The following is a 15,661-nucleotide window of genomic DNA, read 5'->3' on the forward strand; positions in this document are numbered from 1 at the left end:
AATCTAAGGACCATATCTTTATATTAGGTGCTAAAATTCGTTTTATACTTTTTTTATGTGAATAATATGTATTTTTCTCTAACTACCATTCTTAAAGGAGATATGAAATGTCTAACGTTTTGAGAGCTGGATAACTTCTTAATATCAATAGTGTATGCCATCACTAACGAAAAAAATCTGCTTCAATTCTTGAACTGTAGCGATTATTGGTGATCTCCTCAGAGATTCCACTCTCAACAGTCCAGCGGCGTATACGAATAAGTTTAACCAATAAAGCTCACTTAATTCAATAAACATTTTGATCAATTCTACTCCAATTTAGCAGCAGAAACTGTTTTAAAAAGGAAATAACACGATGCCCTATTAGCGAAAAATTGATGCTTCTGATGAGGATAAAGTTTATCGCCGTCCTGGTGGTGACATGTTATAATGCTTACGTGACAACTGGTTCGTCCTACATATTGTCCATTCGCTGCGATTCTCAGCTTATGTCATTTAAGGCACCCTTGCAGTGGAAAAACACTGTATTCGCGCTCATCTAAAGAGCAATTTCCATCATTTTGAGTCGAATCTCGTGACAAGATAAGCTAACTTCGATTTTTGCCACTCTACTTCACAATAGACAACTGCTTAGTACCAAGGTAAATCATTGTGAAGGTATAACAGAGGAGATGAACGTTCAATGTTCTGTTCTTATTAAGGAAATTATGCTCCAAGAATTCTTAGAAATAAAACAAATATACCGTTCTTGAAGATCACACTGATTATTGAATTCTTATATATTTGAAGTAGGATTTTTTTATATTTAATTATTTTTACTTTGGTAGATGGTTTTTTTTTATATTTAAACATTTGCAATTTTGAGAGATTTCTTTATATTTAAATATTCGTAGTTTTTAAGATTTTTCGGGGATTCTTTGAGATTTTTTGTAATTATTTTATATTCGAACATTTGCGAGATTTTGAAATTATTTAAGCTTTAGTTTTTAAGATTTTAAAGTTATCTAAACATACATCTTTTAGATTTTAAGAGTTTTAATATGCTTAGCCTGGTCCAATAACTGAACTCTGATTTCGACAAATTCTCCAAAGATCCAAGGTATCGAAAAAGATCAATAACTCAATCCACGAACACTAATCCTTAGGATACCACTAAGTTTTCTTCTCCCCAGTAATTTCAAAGACAGAAACATGCAAAAAAGGATTGCAATAATAATAATATTTAAACGTTTGCAGTTTTGGGTATTTTTGGATATTTGAACACCTTAACTTCCATTGCTAGACTATTCAGATATCTAGCGTTAGATATTTTTGAGCATTTAAAATATTGGAGAGATCCCCAAGCAGAATTGAACAAAATATTACAATAATTGTAGTTATATTTTGTTTAAATCATTTAAATATCGAGGTTTTATGTTTTAAAAATATTCATACTTCACACAGAAAAACACGCTCCCACAAAGAAACTGTCCTCTTCCAAAAACCTGAAAAAAAAAAAAAAAACAAAGCTTCACAATAAATTCGTACAGCTTGCTTTTCTGATAACTTCCAGCTTGCTCGTTATGGCCAAGTTCCGTTAATCTTTAGCTGCAGCCGTTTCAGAAATACGGTATGAAAGAGGGAAAATTCTTGCACGTACACACACACTCGTTGTAGACTCAAGTATTACCGAAGGAGCGGTGTCCTGGGGAGGCTATTTTTAATTTCACTAAACTGATTGATTCATGCTTGTAATCCTGTTACTAGCAGATACCACAAAGTTCACAGAAACTTCGGAAGTTTCCTCTCAAAAGGCCCTTTCTTCTCCTTTATACTAAAAATCGATTTCTTAATGAATTTACTCCGAATCTTAGAAAGTTGAAAGGTAAGTTGGCTTACACAAGCACGTTGGGGGAACAGCGGGGGGTCGTCGTAGATGATATTTAAATTGAGAGACTTTCTGATGAAATCAGAACGTTCTTCCCCGTCTCTCGCTTTTTTTTTTTTTCACTGCACGCGAATCCAAATAATAGCTACTGTAACATTTGCATGCGAAATAACTCCTCGATAAAGCAGGGTCTCCACACGTTCTATTGCAGCTTAAACCATCCGGGTTGTTTACAGGTTTCATTCAAATCGCTAGCGTTTTTGCAGTGGCCCTCCTCACTTTCCATTCAAATTAATTTCAGTTGTTTGCAAGCAGTCTTAGACTTTGCCGCATTATTGATCCCATTGCTTTAAACATAAATCTGGGAGATAACTGAAACCGCATTCCTGCAAATTCTATTGTATAAGACGTATTGTTAAATCGTTCCTCTTTTCTACAGTATACAAACGCTGAAGCCTCGCAATTCATTTTATTGTTTATAAATAGTCCCCAGAAAATGATAACGAAATCACATTTCGCGAATTTTATTGTTTTGACATGTAAATCACTATTCTATTCACGTAATCAAGATTCTATTGTTAACATGTAAATCACTCTTCTATTGTTATGATGTAAATTACTTTTATATTGTTTGGCATGTATTTTTAAATCTATTTTCTATTGTTGTCTTCTATTTCTATTCTATTGATTGACATGTAAACTGCTTTGCTATCGTTTGGCATCTATCTATCTCTCAATACGTATTTATCATTTAATATTTTCTATTGTGTATCACAGCTAAATAATAGAAAATATTAGATCGGTTGGCATGCTAAATTAACTCTTATATCGTTGACATGTATTTAAATTTTAACGTGTAAATCACTTTTAAATTATTTATATTAACATTTAATCACTTTTCATTTTTCAACTGTATTTCCACTCTAACCTTTTCCACTGTTTAGTATATCTATATAGTTTTTGAAGTATCTAAGAAATTTCACCACAATCATCTAAATATGATTGTGGTGAAATTTTTGCGAACAGGTATCATATAACCCAAGATGCATCTCGCCCAATGCATCATTTATGAAGAGTTTGCTTTCAATATACGAATGCTGATCACGGCGTTTACTGTTAGCAAACTTCCCATTCTGCGTGTATGTTGAATAATTATTTGATAGAAGTTTGCAGAGCATTGTGATGTTTACAATTGGTATATTAAATGAGACTGTAATTTATTCTTAACAAACAGTCCCAAATTGAGTTCGCTTCGCATACAAACAGTAATAGCTCTGTAATTTTTCCGACCTATATACGGGTCATACTGATAATATTCCTGCACTGGCTTTATTTTTATTTTAATAAATTGCAACGTAAATCAAAAACTTTCGTTATCTCTGTATTAAAGCATTCAATTCCAGTGCTGAAGTATTCCAGCGCAAAAGAAAGAAACCAAAGTGGATTGCACCAGACCTGAAAGATTTAATTGAGGAAAATAAAGCATGGTGCAGGTTCAAACTAGTGGAAGCCTGATTCGTATGATAATTATAAACATCTTTGTGACAAACTACTGCGAATGGGAAGAAGTGTGAATACAGCAAAGAACAGATGGATCCTTCGCAGAATCTCCAAGAAGCGTATGTCGGAAAAGTTACCGATGCTGAGGGAACTTAAGGCCCGACAGGTACATGGTATACATCCAGATATGCCGAAAATTGTGACATTTGAGTATTATAGCGTTACTAACGTTACTGAGGCCATTATTATATTCCGATACCATCCTTTTGGACTAGAAACGAGTTCATACTCGTTCTCAATCCACAAGGAAGGGCCTGAAGAGACAATAGAAAGTATAAACTGGTGAGTTTGACCTTTGTAGTGGGCAAGATCATGAAGCCTATAGTTAAGGCGACAATTCAGGACAACCTGAATAAAAAAATTAAGTTCGAAAGTAATCGCAAAACATGAGGTCTTGAAATGGAAGTGTTGTTAGGCCAATCTGATTAAATTATTGTATGTCTGTAGAAATGCACGTTCAAGGACCAATGTGCATGCTTCGCGACCGAAAAACCCAGAATAACTCATGGGAAAAGCCATAATCCCTCTCCTGATACCAGCTAAACACATCCTCGATCGAGAACTTTAGAAATGCTTCCAGTCATTGGAGGGAGGAGTTCGAATCCAGTCCTCAACAAATGAGTGGTGAAGTGCCGACTACGCTGCCACGGAGTACTGTTCTCCGCTAAAGATTATTGTATGAATTGGAGAAAATTTGGATTACACGGAAGATTCCTGGATCCATCAGGCGTGAGGGAGCTGAAAGACAGGAGACAGAGGATGGTCGTATATAGGCATTCTTCAGAGAGGACTAGAGTAGCAAGTGGTGTCCCTCAGGATCGGTGCCAGAGTGCCTTTTGATTCTAATCTTCCCTAATGGCGTTGACGAAGGAATACAAGGGTCGGTCGGAACGTTTGACGAGCAGTTAATGACCAGAACCAGGCCATGTTGTTTCAAATGATTTGAACCAACACAAATATGGTCTGGAAGTGGCAATATGGTCCAATTCCATTAAATATAAGGTCTTGCGCTTGAGAGGGAAAAATTACTAAAGAGAGCAGTAACTGAATGAGGATATATTGATAGGCGCGGTTGGAACCAAAGGGACATCGGTATAAAAGCTCAGGGTGTAACAGAAGGCTTCAGCGTTTATAAATAATCGAACACGATTTAAGGATCTCTTTTTCTGATTCAGAAAAAATTCGCTTCTTTGAATCATTTGAAACAGGGCGCTGACTCTCTTTAAAAATTACAGCTGTGAATTACAGGCTCCGAAAAAGCGATAAGTGTTTGCCTTTTTATTTACCTAACTGTTATTTTATATTGTACTTTATACGTAGTCTTACAGTTACGCTGGTTATTTTTATTGTTAATTTAGATAAAGAGTTTTTGTAGATTGCTACTTGATATATGTAAAACCGTTATTTCGTTCGAATCTTGCAGTCATTGTTTTTGTATAGAGTAGTAGGGAATTCAAAATTTTAATTGTGGTAACTAGGCAGCTCTAACGTATAATTATATAGCGTAATACGCATCACTGCATTTAAGATTCTATTAGATAGCGTAGTATTGACAATTAATTAATTAAATTTATTGACCTTATTAATTTAAAATATCATGCCCAGACTAGAGCAGCAAAGCAACGGGCACAAAATGGCAGGAGTGCTGTGACTCGGGAGAGAACTGAGGGGGGCAATTCTCCAACGCATCTCGGCCTAAAAAAAATGTGCGACTTGTGCAATATTTGCTGAACTTTCTGGAACAGAATATGATCTAGCCAAGGAGGATGTCTTTGTGTGTGCCAGGTGTAGAGAGTGTCTAGAAATTAGGCATCAACTCAGAGTTCTACTGGGCGTCTATGAGAGCTTGAGGTGTAGGGTAGATGCCCTCGAAGAAATTAATATGAGGGGCCCGTCAAGCTCTCAGCTGCCCAACTCAACGCCAGAGCTCACTCCTGGGCATCAGGAAAAACAGTGGCAATCTCTAAGGCAGAATGCGCTGGTCCCAAAGGAACTAGTTATTGTTTGTGACTCTATTGTCAGGGAGAAGGGAAATATATTGTGTAAAAAGGATAGGTGGAACAGGACCAGGGTATGTCTGCCAGGGGCAAAGGTTGATGACGTTGTAGAGCAGATATCATCTTTTAAGGGCACAAAAGGTGATATTGTTGTAAACGTTGGCACCGATGACATTAAAAGTAGGAGATCTGCAGATTTACTTAACAAGGATCAATGTTGCAAAAAAGTCGTGAAATAGAGTTAAATTTGAAAGTGTCTGCAATTCTGCCCAGACACGATAGGAGGGAGAATATAATTTTGAGAGCCTTTTCAATCAATTCGGCCATGGAAAGAATGTGCAAGGCTCAAGGGGTAGAATTTTTCAGCGTGATCTGTACTTGTTAACAGAAGAGACTGCTTATAAGGGTTGGGATACACTAAATAGAAAGGGTGCAAGAATATTTGCTGATGCTATCGAGGCAGTGTTAGGTGGGTCGGAAAACTGCTAGCTTGGGGTAGTTCACAGACTAAAAGGTTAAAAGTAGCTGCAGGCAGAGGTGAAGGTGATTCTTGCACAACTTCTATTAGAATAAGTAGCGACCTGGAGCGATTGGTGCTGGGGATTTCAGGGACTGATGGCAGTCATCATGAAACAGGTGGGTATATGGGATGTGTTAGGGTAACTAGGAATAGGTGCATGTATGTTTGCATATATATCAATGCTAGAAGTATAGTAAATAAAGCTTTGACTCTATAAACGTTCTTTCAATGCTGAAGCTACTTTCAGACCACTACCAGATCAAGGGAGACACTCTACAGTTCCTCACGTCACTCCTTCGAAACAGAATAATCCAGCTTATTGTCCATGGGCACATTATATGAGCGAAGTATCTCTTCAGGCGTGCCACAGGGTGGTGTCTTATCTGGGCTCTTGTTCACAGCACTTATCTCTCCACTTGTTGAGTCCAGGTATGATATCTTATGTTATGCAGATGATATAAAGCTCCTCACACCGATTTCTCCATACGATGATCTTCTCATGATAACAGGATCAATTAATAATACACTGACGGAAATTGAAAACTACCTCAACCAGTTCGGATTAAAAATAAACCCAGAGAATCTGAATTTATGATATTCTCTTTAAAGAAAACACCTTCTTATATTCAGCCCATTCTGTGTAATTCTCCAATTCCCATCGTCAATAAGCATACTGATCTCGGGGTTGTGTTTGATCCTAAGCTCTGCTTCAGTTACCACATAGACAAGCTCCTCACCCTGGCAGCTCGACTCCGATGGATTGCCAAACAGCATCTACATTATATAAATGAAGTCACAACTACTAGAAAATATATAAAACCACTGTATACTCTCCGCTTTTATACGCTGCAGAGATATGGGCATCAGCTGCAACTAGCACAATCAGGCCACTTTTTTCTGCTGAGTATTGGCTCTTAAAATGGGCCATAAACAAACACAAACTGCCTCCTCAGCTCAGGACAACTGAAATGGCCAGCTTAATTCAAATTCACAGGCTCCCCACGCTGATTAGGGTGAAACGTCTTACCACGACTATCAAAATGATGGTTGGCGAGATTTCGGCACCATCATTCTGGGACCTGTGCTCATGGAGAATCCCTCAGTCTTCCCTCAGAGCGACTCCAACTCTATGCCCACATCACAGCCGTCTCCACCTATCAGATAGGTTTCTGCCTTTTCAGCTACTTTCGTGTGCCCAGTCCTTGGATGCTGACCTTAACAAGTTCGCTTCTGACAGGGAATACAGACGTCGCACCCTTGAATTGTACTTCCCTGTCCCTGATCCTTCTCCTCGAAGCTCGTCTTAATGCTGCAAGCCATCAACACCACCTGATGTGAAGACGGTATACTAACTCTTCAGTATGACAGTTAGTAATGATGGACTAACTACTTCTGTTCAGTGCAAAGAACGTTGCCTGTTTATACTACTATATGCATATGAAATTATCCGTTTCCGCCCATATCTTCTGTATATATTGTATTGTAAATGACTGTATGATACTTGGAGTTTGGAATTGTACTTCCGCATATGCATTTCCTATGTTTTATATATCAATGTTCCCTATTTATATTGTATTATTACTGTTAACCCCTGGCCTGGTGGCCGTGAAGGGCAACATTGCAATCTATCGAATTGTATCATTATTATCGCAATAAAGATTTCTACTAAATTTGAAGTGTTGGTCAAGACATCAAAGGCGAATATTGTAGGGACAGCAGAGACGTGATGTCACACAGATATAAGGAATGCCGAAGTGGAATTTGGGGAGTACAATGTGTACAGAAATGATAGACAGGATAGGAAGGGAGGAGGAGTTATGCTGTTAATTAAGAAAAACATAAAATCAAAAGAAGTGCACCCAGTTGATATAGATGAACAGTGCACTGTTGAGTCAGTTTGGTGTGACATAAGCACTGCGAAAGCAAAAATAAGAGTAGGAGTGTGTTATAGGCCGAATGACTTGAATGAGTACAATGAACAATTGTACAGGGAAATAGAGTGGGCCAGTAAATCGGAATGTCTTATAATGGGGGATTTTAACTTCCCAGATATTGACTGGAACTTGTGGGTTGGGCACTCACACACTAGTCAGACGTTTTGTGGATTTATTGGATGATTGTTTTCTGCAGCAGCATGTTCGAGAGGCAACCAGAGAAAGTAATACTCTTGATCTGGTTATCAGCAGTGATCATTCGTGTATTAAGAATTTGCAGATAAACGAACCACTAGGTGGCAGTGATCACAGTGTACTGACGTGGGATTTACTTAAAGATTTAATTACCATCAGGGGTAAAGGAAAGGGTTTTTGCTTCCGTAAAGGCGAGTACAGTGGTCTCCGACAGTTTTTAAATTCTGTACAGTGGGATCAACTGACGATGTTACCAACAGCAAATTCTAAGTGGGAAGCAACAAGGAATTAATCGTGGAAGCTACCAAAAGTTTCATACGTATTAAGAAATATTGTTCAAGGTTTAGGCCTAAATGGTTATCAAATGAACTAATGAGACTCATGACAGAGAAGAAATATGCATGGGATGCATATAAATTATCAAGCGACTCAGAAACCTATGGCAGATATAAGCTAGTCAGTAATCTGGTCACAAAGGACGTTCGGCAGGCGAAGGCAGATTACGAGAAATCTTTGGCAAAAGATGCTAAGAAAAACAGCAAGGATTTCTTTACTTATAGGAAGGGGATGAATCTGATTGGTCCACTGGATATCGATGGTTCGGCTGTTGATGATCCTGCTCAGATAGCAAACAGACTGAATGAGTATTTTGCATCTACATTCACACATGAGGAATTATTAAGGGAAGGAAATGGCAGAAGGTTATCAAATTGTAACAGGGTGCTTAATGATTGATTTTGTAATAACTGAGAGCAAAGTGGAGGAGAAATTGTTGAAGTTAAACATAAGAAAGGCACCTGGGGTGATGGGATCTATCCAGTTATGTTAAAGGAGGCGGCAAAGCAACTAAGCAAACCCTTAGCCATAATTATGAGAGCATCCTTGGACTCAGGGGAGGTTCCCATGGACTGGAGATGTGCAAATGTATCCCCAATTCACAAAGGGGGATCGAAGGGTGACACGAGTAATTACAGACCAGTTAGCTTAATTTCTGTTCCGGGTAAAATAATGGAGTCACTGGTTAAAGATGCATTGCAGGATCATCTAGACAAGACTGCAGCAATAATTCAGACACAGCATGGGTTTGTTAAGGGAAAGCCTTGTCTGACAAATTTGATAGGGTATTATGATGTGGTTACAAAGGAACAGGATGCAAAAAATAATTTTGATATCATATATTTGGATTTCAGGAAAGCTTTTGACACTGTTGCGCTTGGAAGACTACTGTACAAATTGGAGAGGTATGGCATTAAGGGTAAGTTGCTACAATGGATAAAAGGATGGTTAAGTGGGAGAAGACAGAGGGTGGTAATCAATGGGTGCTGCTCTTCGTGGACTAATGTTATTAGTGGAGTCCCACAGGGTTGGGTGTTGGGTCCTCTGTTGTTTTGTATATTTAAATGATGAAGGTATATCAGACTTAGTGTCGAAGTTTGCAGATGATACAAAGGTTGGCAGGGTTGTTAATGACAGTAATGGCAGTGTACTACTGCAACAGGATCTAGATAATTTGGGCAGATGGGCTAAGAAGTGGAAACTGAAATTTATTATTATTATTATTATGATCTGTTTATTTCTCTTACGAGACACCCATAGACAGCACGTGGCTAGAGGGTGTGGTTACATTATATCAGTATTTACAAGCATATTTACATGAACTTATTTACAATACTTGGAGATGAAAAAACACAGAGTATGTGTTAATGGATTAATTGCGAATGGTTGTTAAATGCTAAATATTATTATATAAATTATTAAATTAGTCTTCTTATTATATTTGTACCTGCCGGTACACATTACCAAATATTTCTGTCCTATACATTTTGTCTGTACATAGTTTCTCTGGATCTATATTTAAATTATTAAAATAATTCACAGTATTTGCTGGGAAAAATCTCCCCAGAGAGTCCAATTGAGTCAGTTGGCACTTGAGACTTGGTTCTTCTGTTTATTCTCGGTCATATCATCCGAGGGCGAGTGATCACGTTTCCCACTTTCGGCGCATTTATTCTCTCCATTAGTAGCTTTGCCACAGTTAAGATGTTTCTGGTTGTGATGATATACTTCCAGGGTGTGATGTCCAGATTGGCAGACAAGACCGCTCTTGAGATGGTAAACGGTTTCCCGGCGATCTTGTTTAGCCATCTCAGGAGCCAGTATTCTACTCCTAAGAAGGCCTTGATGTTGTTCTCGGGGGCCTATGACCAGATAGTCGATGCGTACAACGGAATCGGTGTAACGCATTTAAGGATGTATTGAATCGTGAGATGAGGGCTTCGGAGACCGGTTAAAGGTTAAACTTTCATTAAGTTTAACCTTTAACCTTCTTTTCATTAAATTTAACCTTGACAAATGCAAAGTGCTCCATATGGGCAGAAGTAACCCCAGAGAAACGTACCAACTGTGTGGTACTACACTTAAGGTGGTAGAAAATGAAAAAGACCTGGGGGTAATTGTGCAGTCAGATATGAAGTTTTCTGAACAATGCAGACAGGCTGCCAGGGCAGGTCATGGGGTTTTGTCAATGATATATAGGAATTTTACTAGCAGGAAAAAGGAGGTTTTTGTCCCTTTGTATAAGGCAATGGTCAGGCCGCGCGCCTTGAGTACTGCGTACAGGTCTGGAGGCCTCATTTTAGGAAGGATGTAGATTTACTTGAGCGTGTACAGAGAAGGGCAACAAGATTGGTGAGGGGAATGAAGGGATCCTCTTATCAAGAGAGGCTTAAGTTCTGCAAATTGCAGTGGCTGGAGACTAGGCACCTGCGCGGTGATCTGATTGAGGTGTATAAGACCTTGAATGGATTGAGCACGCTGAATTCTGATGGGATCCTTCCACTTGTTCAGATTACGAACCTAAGGGGACATAAATTCAAATTAAGAAAAGACAGATGTAGAATAGATGTGCGGAAATTTGCCTTTAGCCAGCGGGTGGTTAATTGCTAGAACAAACTTCCATCTGTCGTTGTGGAAGTTGACAGGTTGAATAAATTTAAGGAGGAACTGGACAGGCATTTGGAGGGAATGGTGTGAATTATTTTATTGTATTTTTTTTGGCTGATGCTGAATAAGCTCATACACTTGCTTTCTTGAATCACATGCTACTACAACTACTATTTAGCCATTTTAATAACAATACTCTTTGGAGACTTAGATCACTGCTAAACACAATTCAGATTTACTAAATCTTCCTAGTATTAGTTTTATGATTCTAAACTTGTAATTTACTCTTTGTAAATTTTTCATCTGGTAAAATTTCCTTACTTAATTCGAGCTTCTAATTTTTTTTTTCTGATATCTATTCCTTAACATCTTTTATCGTAAAGAATTGCGTCAAAATATTTCCTACTGGTAAATACAAAATTCGAATCTCGGGCTTTAAAATTAATCTTTCTTTTCCCTGAAAGACTTTACATTTTTTATCGATAATGAACGCAATGGTCTGTCTTCCTTTATGGGTTAGCTTTAATCTCATCGCATGCAGTTTCAAAAACGATTACTATTTCAACTCATACCAACCCTTGGTTCACCCGTTTACTTACTATTATTCTCAAATTAAAAGAGAATGATTTCGAAATTTGGATAGTTCTGAAAACAGGACTTGATCCTGCCGGCAAGAAAATTATTACTCAATTCACAAGAAACAATTAGTAATTATTCTTAGTCGGTGCTTCTTGGGGGGGGGGGGGAAATAGAACGGAAAAGAAAAAAATAACAGCGATCTGATCTTAATTACTTCTTTAGAACAATAGGCGTCTTTTCTTATTCGATCTGGACTCGCAGCTTCCCAAAAGGGTTTACTAAAGAATTTCATTTTGGATGCAAAGGATACAACCTTAGATCCAAAGTGAAAACACAATAACTTGAAGATATGCAAATGTCTCTCCACCAGATATATGCGCACTGAAAGGAAGGAAGGAACTGAACCATACTGGCCCACAACAAGATAGCTTTGGTAGTATCACTAATAATCGTAAACAGGTGGATAATGAGCTAAATGAATTTTACTTCATGAATTACTCGTGAATGTCCTTTAAGTCTTGATAGAGTGAGTACTACGGCCCAGATAATAGTTATCGGAAACTAGATGTCTGTGTGATCATTGTAAATGGGGTAGAAGAGAAATTATCACACTTGAAATGGGAAAATGGCACGATGAGCTGATGCGATTTATCCGGTGATATTAAAGGGAAGAGTAGAATAGATTTAAACCGCTATATATTATATAATGGATTCATCCCTGGACCCAAGTGAAATCCCAATAGATTGGAGATGTCCAAATGTCTCTCTAGTTTACAAATCTGGACATGAATGGAATTATACGAAAAGCGAAACATGGATTTGAAGAGAAATCATGTCTAACTAATGGGATAAGTTATTTCAGATTGGTCAGGCATGATTGTGGAAGGAATAGTCGGAAACTTGCCAGAAAGCTGTCTAATGTTCTTCCATATTAATTTGAAGTCAGTGTTTCTATTTACAGTGGACGCAAACAGAATCCAGTTGAGAAGAGCCTGTTCTCAAAATTGTATTTGGTAATATCACTCTTGGATAGATGGCTACGGATGGTCTACTTGTGTCTTCTTGTTGGCCTAGTAAGGATATGGAAGTCGATAAGTTGCAAGAGTTCCAGAGAATCATAATTCCCAGAGAGAATTTTAAAGGGAAACTTGAGATCAGCTAAGGTTCTTTATGCCCAAACTTTTAGTACACTCTGTATTTGTTAATATAAACAAATTTGTATTTTTTTGTATCTGGTAGCTGATACATTTTAGTAAAGTTTTAACCGTGTGGGCTCATTATGATTTGTGAAAGAAAAATTAAATAACAATACTGCAAATTAATTTACAAATAAAGATTAAAATAGTTACTAAATACCTAGACTAAATATTATTAATTGATTTGACAGCTAAAATGGTCCGGTTTTCCACGACTGTTTACTTTTAAAATAAATTATCTTTTTAGCCCATTTCACTGATGGTATCCCAATTTGATGCTATCGGATTTATAATGCATTTCGCTGCTTGCTAGTCATTGTCTGAAATGGACAGTGGAACCCATTGTGGCAATCCATTCTTACAGATAACGTTAATGTAATATGGCACTCCATTGCTGCCTCCAATATTTAAGTGGGATATTTGTACGGACACTCATCATTGTCACGATTTTTCCGTTGACTGAGTTTCGAGAGAACCAAATCTTCTGCATCACCCGGGAAATCGCACGCACGCACACACACGCCCCCCACACACGCGCACACACACACACACACACACCTTGTCCTCCATATCCCCGTTTCCCCTTGCTATGTGACCTTTTTGATGTTCTCCATCACCGAAGGATGCAGCGATCTTGCGCTTCGTTGACCTCTTAGCGTCACTGTCGTACGGATGGATCGAAAGGTTAGGGTTATGGGTTGGTGGGGGGGACGCCTTTGTCAACTTTAACGCGACAGCTAGTTGAGGAGGTTGACAATAACGAGAAGTGACAAGCGGCAGAATCTGGCTTAACGCAATAACCAGTGTGGCGGAATGAACACAACGATGGAAGAGATGTCGGCAGTGGGCCGTCAGCAGAAACTCTGCCCGTCAAGTGTAGCAAACTAATAGCATCCGGTATCGTGGGGAGCCTCTTTCTCCAGAAGAATTTTTGAATCGCACAGAAAAAAAGAAAGATGGGTAATGTATTGCTATAATTGTTAAACAGAGTCCCGATATCAATAGCTTCTCAATACTCTCTGCATCTCAATGCCCCAGTTTCTATTCATCTATTTAGAGCAGACGTTTTTCAGTTGCTAATGAGATTACCCGCTTTCTACCAAAGCATCACCAAAAAAAACGTATTAGATTTGACCACAAATCACTTTCTCCTCAATATGCACGCAAAAAATGGATTGAAGGCTAAACCAATAGTATGATGAAATATAAAATATTTATAATAATCCAAAATGAGTGAGATCAATACCCAAAATGATGGCCAGCAATCTTAATACATCTTACGTCTTTTTGTTACGTGGTTTCACGTAATGGCATATCAAAATAATGAGAAGCACCTCAATAAATACTCTTAATGACCAGATGGCTACTTTTCGAAACAATATTACATCCCTTCATCGAGTTTTACGATTGTGGAAAGCTAACAGGGATGGTAATAAGATAAGAATAATAGGAACTTATGAGGATAACAAGAAAGGAGAGTCTGATTAGATCACATGACTTATTGTACCAAGGTGAGACTCAAGAACGTCAACGAAATCAAGGAAATTCTGTGGGTTGTCAAAAAAGTCTAAATTTCAATTAAGAGCCTGTTCTCAATATTGTATTTCGTAATATCACTGTTGGATAGATGGGTTTGGATGGTCCGCGTATGTCTTGTTGGCCTAGTAAGGATATGGAAGTCGATAAGTTGCAGAGTTCCACAGAATCATAATTCCTAGAGAGAATTTTAACGAGACATTTGAGGTTCTTCTGATATCCGAAGTTTCTAGGCGAAAGTATTAGTATATGCAGAGTGACTGATAGTAATAAGAGTGGTAGAATATACGATTCAGTTTATTACAGCGAATCTTCCCATAAGGGTTCTAAAACAGAAGTCTACCACGTCTTGGAAGCTCTGCCACTCTTCCGGTGTTATAACTTTTGAATTCTCATCTTTTGTATAAAACTTAACCAGCTCTATTCTTTCCATTATTGCAAGACGGGTAAAACATAAATTAGTTTTAATATTTTGCGGATTCCGATAAATATTAAATGTCTCCTAACATGCAGTCCACACTATTTCCAGTTAGGTATTCATCATGATCTCCTACTCTCCTAAATCAAATCATAATAAGACAAGAAAGCTCTAGATTATTACCTACGAAGAAATCGCTAGTTGTGAAAGAATTCTATAGATTACTTCCGTCTTTGCTCATCCATATTCATGAAGTTTATTAATAAGGTTTAAGGTGGAAGATGTCAGTGGTCCAAGTACAATACTCTTGGGAGTACTTTTCTTAAACTCTGCTCTCGTATGAGATAGAGGGAAAAAAAAAAAAGTATAGGAAAAATCGATGAAGAACAAAAAAAGTAGTCAAGTTCTGTTCTACTTTTTACATTTTCAAATCACGACAGAATTGCATTTTAAATATTTATAATATTGAATTTTACGAGTACCGGATGATGCAGCTCTCTACGAGAGAAAGAAAGATAGATAGAAAGAGAGAATTGTGCTATAAGTAGACCCCAATGCCGTGTCTGAATCTCTAACGTTTTTACTTCCAGGCATCTTTTAGAAATGCAGCCTTTGCAGACCAACGCTTGTTGACAAAACGGCCCACATTACTATAAGCAACGTGCGCAAGTCAGACCCTGGAACCCAAGCTTATGTTTATTATCATACGACTCGTTATGGTTATCGTACATCGTTATACGCGCTGCGCGCACAAACTATAGAAACAAATTTCGTGTCTCTCCTGCTAACACCCCTAAATTATAGAATTCTCTTTTGTCAATTTCTAAACGTGATCAAAAGTAGGCTTCTGTAATGATGGGGGGCGCATTTATTGATTGCCTCGCAGTTCTTAACCAGCTAAGAGTTTCCGTAGTTT

At 37.9% G+C, this 15,661-nt stretch overlaps 1 protein-coding gene across 4 annotated transcripts in view; it reads right to left on the minus strand.

The window, feature by feature from the left end:
- Positions 1 to 15,661, minus strand: part of LOC150078095 (teneurin-m-like) — a 287,032-nt gene that overhangs the window by 91,932 nt on the left and 179,439 nt on the right. The window lies entirely within an intron of this gene.

This window comes from Mastigoproctus giganteus, chromosome 11 (assembly GCF_048544385.1).
Source record: "Mastigoproctus giganteus isolate SK-2022 chromosome 11, ASM4854438v1, whole genome shotgun sequence".
Classification (NCBI taxonomy): domain Eukaryota; kingdom Metazoa; phylum Arthropoda; class Arachnida; order Uropygi; family Thelyphonidae; genus Mastigoproctus; species Mastigoproctus giganteus.